The sequence below is a fragment of the Theobroma cacao genome, chromosome 3 (genome assembly GCF_053813885.1).
Source record: "Theobroma cacao isolate CCN51 chromosome 3, ASM5381388v1, whole genome shotgun sequence".
Lineage (NCBI taxonomy): Eukaryota > Viridiplantae > Streptophyta > Magnoliopsida > Malvales > Malvaceae > Theobroma > Theobroma cacao.
This window is the reverse complement of record NC_142641.1, coordinates 24,027,545-24,031,552: the sequence shown is the minus strand read 5'-3', so window position 1 is coordinate 24,031,552 and position 4,008 is coordinate 24,027,545. Positions and strand designations below refer to the sequence as shown.

The 4,008-nt window shown below is 32.9% G+C and overlaps 1 long non-coding RNA gene across 1 annotated transcript; it reads left to right on the top strand.

Annotated features, from left to right (window-relative positions):
• The first annotated feature begins 1,242 nt into the window (after positions 1 to 1,242).
• LOC148763644 (uncharacterized) lies at positions 1,243 to 3,241 on the top strand. Its single transcript, XR_016025458.1, has 3 exons — positions 1,243 to 1,387; positions 2,043 to 2,122; positions 2,992 to 3,241. It is a non-coding gene; the product is annotated as an uncharacterized LOC148763644 (long non-coding RNA).
• Positions 3,242 to 4,008: the final 767 nt, after the last annotated feature.

The following is a 4,008-nucleotide window of genomic DNA, read 5'->3' as shown; positions in this document are numbered from 1 at the left end:
CCTTTGAGGCCATGGACTCGTTCTTCAACAAGAGTTTTCGCTGTAACAGAAGATGAAGCACGAGTCCGATCTGAAGAAAGTGAGTGAAAAGTTAGACGAAGGTGTAAAATAGTGATAGGGGATGTAAATACCAAGTGATGGACGTGTAAATAAAGGTTTCAAGAATAATATAGTAAATGAGTTCATATGGAATATGGTTGTAAGAATTTCTTACTATATTGTGGAAATTAGAACTCAAAAATACTTGAGGTATACAAAGTTCAAATGAACTTAAATCTTAAGCAATAAATTGATGTCGAAATACAAGAAGGATACAAAGCAATATAGAGGCACGAAAGATGATTAAGGACAAAGGGATGACTCTGAGGAATTATGATACTGCATCGTATGCGATGATTAAATCAAGAAAGATCTTGAATGCATAAATGGGATTATAAAGCATATACACATATGTGGGGTTGATATTGTGATTAACTAAAATAAAGAATGATTTTTAGTGAATTAAGATTCCCTATAAAGGAGATAACAGGAGAAGTTGAGCATCGAATAAAAGATAATACCCCGCCTTTTCTTTGAGTTAATAAGTGAAATTTTGAGGACAAAATTTTATTTTAAGGGGGGTAGTGTTGTCAAACCCTGCTTTGTAAAATAATTATAATATCATTCACATGCTCGATAGAATGTTTGTATATTTAGGAAGTTCGAGAAATCGTTAAAAGACGATATTGCCTCTAATGGTATCATTAAGTCGATTAAGCCTCGAACTAGTTCAAATAGGAATTTTAAGGTGAAATTAAGAGTTTCACAGTTCAGGGATGACTCAAAATGGTAATTAGGAGTTCGAGGATCAATTCGGAGTCAAATTGAAATTTTCACTATATAAGGGTAAAATTGTAATTTTTCCATCTGCGGATAAAATTTGAGATTTTGAGAGAATTTAGATCACATTTGATAAATTGGGGAATGATATGAGTATAAGGGATAAAAAATATGTCTATGGACAATTTTTCAGTTTTTGGGGCAAAAATGTAATTTTTGATTTTTACGGGGGCAAAAGTGTAAATATCAAAAATTACTTCACCAAAACTTTGGAAAAATCTGGAAATTTCACTTAAGACTTGGATAAGTCAAAGGGAATGCATGGTGGAAAAAGTAGGACAAATGGATGGCTAGAAAAAAAAAATGAATTAATAAAATATTTAAAATATGAATAAAATAATATTATTTCATTAAACAATAAAAAAAGGCATAAAAAAATCAGCCCACCCATTCTTCTTCTTCAACATTCGGCCAAGCAAGAAACAAGAGAGAGAAAGGAGAAAATAAAACCCTAGCTAGGAAATTTAAAGGGAAAATAGGTGGAAATTCAAAAATCAAGTGAAAAAAGGTAACATTTCTTAAATTTGTCTTGTGCTTTACCTTTCCCATGCTTTTTCCATCATTTTTCATGGTTGAATCATGTGATTTGAGGATGATTTGAATTCTGGTCATATGGGTTTAGAGAGAGAAAGTTGTTAGATAAATTTGATTTTGAGCTATGTTAGTGTTTAGTGTTAGTTTAGCATATTTAGGAACAAAACAACAAGAAAAGAATTTATTTTCCTCCATTACCATTATTGGCTGAATTTTCTAGGGGAATATTGGCTGATGATCTTGATGTTTATTTGAGAAATTATGATGAATAATGATGAATTATGAGTCTAGAAAAATAATGGAAATTTTTGGAGCAAAAATATGAATTTTTACCCATTAGGGGTATTTTCGTAATTTGCTATAAGGACTGATAATTTGCACCACACCGAGGGACTTTAAGTCAATTTGGGTGCAATTGAGGTATAGAAACTGAAAAAAAAATTAATTTGAGATTAAATTGGACGCGTTAGTAATTTAATCGGGTAATAGGCCGAATTAGGTCGGCACCGCATTTAAGCGGTAGTCGGATAAGTTGCATGTCATATCATGCATATATATACCGAGCCTGAATTGATTTTATAATGGTCAAGCATTAATGTGGTGAATTATGTATTGTACATTGTGGATAGGTGGTGAGCAAATTACACTGGTAAAAGTACCAAAATTGTGCTTGAAGACTGGGATTAGGAGTACATCGACTCCTAGAACTGTGAGTGGACAATTTATCGTCTTAAATATCTAGAGTAATTATACTTGTTTGATGCTTTTATTGAATGGTGAATTTAAATTATAAAATATTATGTTTTCCAATTAAAATGTTTTTTTAATAAAAATGAGATTTATACTGGTTTTGAAATCAAATATTGTTTTGGGAAAATTGAGTATATGGAGACTGTGTTGAAATTTATGATTTTATATGTTATTGAAATTGTGGCTTATGACACTATGGTAGCATAATGGCTAAATTTTTTTTTTGGTTGGCATGAAATATATGAACAGTTTTGGATTGGTCTCGGTAGACTGGATTACATTTTATTCGCCATATTATGCTACTGAAATTTTTATGGGTCTGGTGGTATATTAAACGGTCACTGCAGTGGTGGGGGTTTCCGTGGACTGCCTATGAGAGGGGCACGGTAACTCAATTATATACTTACCTTCAGGGGGAGATGTTGGGTGAAGTATCTCCTGAGGTATGATTTGAGTGCACCTCACGTTCGGGCCACCACGTGAGAGTGAGACTCAGCCAACGCCAAGGAACGGCTGTGTGTTAGATGTGAAAACATGTTTATGGGTATGAGTCATTGAACAGCCTTGGCGGTCTCAGTGGGATACCTTGACGAAGGTACCCGTGAGAATGATTCTGGCAGGGGCCAAGTTTAAGAAATTCATAAGTCGGGGAAATTTTGATGAAAAGAAATTATTTGGTATAGATTGAAACGAATTTTGTGTTATGAACATTATTGAGATATAACGTTTTTATATTATCTCCATCTACTCGGCTTTAGATGCTTTTGATGGTAATTGTTTACTCACTGGGATTATTTAATCTCACCCCTCTTCCTATCCATTTTTCAGGCTCAGGACAGTTTGTTGATAGTTGATTAAGACGAGAATTAATCTCGAAGTTGCATCATAGGAAGTAAGGGTTCGTAGCTCTACACTTTCTTGGTTAGTTAGGGGCCCACGTGTCACTGTAAACGAAATTTCATACTTTAATTATCTTTATTACTATATAACTAAATTTATTTTACTTTTACGCTACAAAAGTTATTTTAGGAAGACTTTGAAAATATTGTGTTTTAAGAAAATAGAATATTTTATTTAATGTTTTTATTATATTCAAATAGCTATAATTTTACTTTAAATGAATGTTGTAGACTTCAAAATTTAATTTAAATCATGAAATATGTGTTTCCACTTACATATTACATTTTTCGGATTTCAAAATTTTTAAAAAAAAAAATTGACGAAAATGCCCCTGTGAGCTAGAAAATAATATTTTATTGTTTTGAGTTGGAACCAACTTATGTTTTCTTGAAATGCGAGATTTATCTAATTGTCGCTCACCGGGGAGATGCGGAAGTTGATGCTAAGCCTTGCGGGGTTTCGATCGGCATTCGGGGTAATGAGTGCTTATCGGGACGTCGCGGCGGTTGTCACTGGCTCGATGGGAGTTCCGGGTCGTGACACGAAAGCTATCCATTGAAAAGAAAAGTTTATTTATCGTCACTCATGGCTACGAAAGCCTTATTACTCGCTTTAAATGCATTTATAAACCCATAATCGAATTTAATTTAATTTTTTTATTTTTTGATTAAAACAGATCGTAATTAATTGTTTACCTCGAGAAACATGAAGCCAAAGCCATCCATTGACAAGTAAAGTTTATTTATATTCACTAAAGCCTACGAAAGCCTTATTACTCGCTTTAACTGCTTTTATAATCCCATAATTGAATTTAATTTCATTTTTTTCATTTTTTCATTAAAACAGATCGTAATTGATTGTTTACCTCGGGAAACATGAAGCCAAAGCCATCCATTGACAAGAAAAGTTTATTTATAGTCACTAAAGCCTACGAAAGCCTTATTA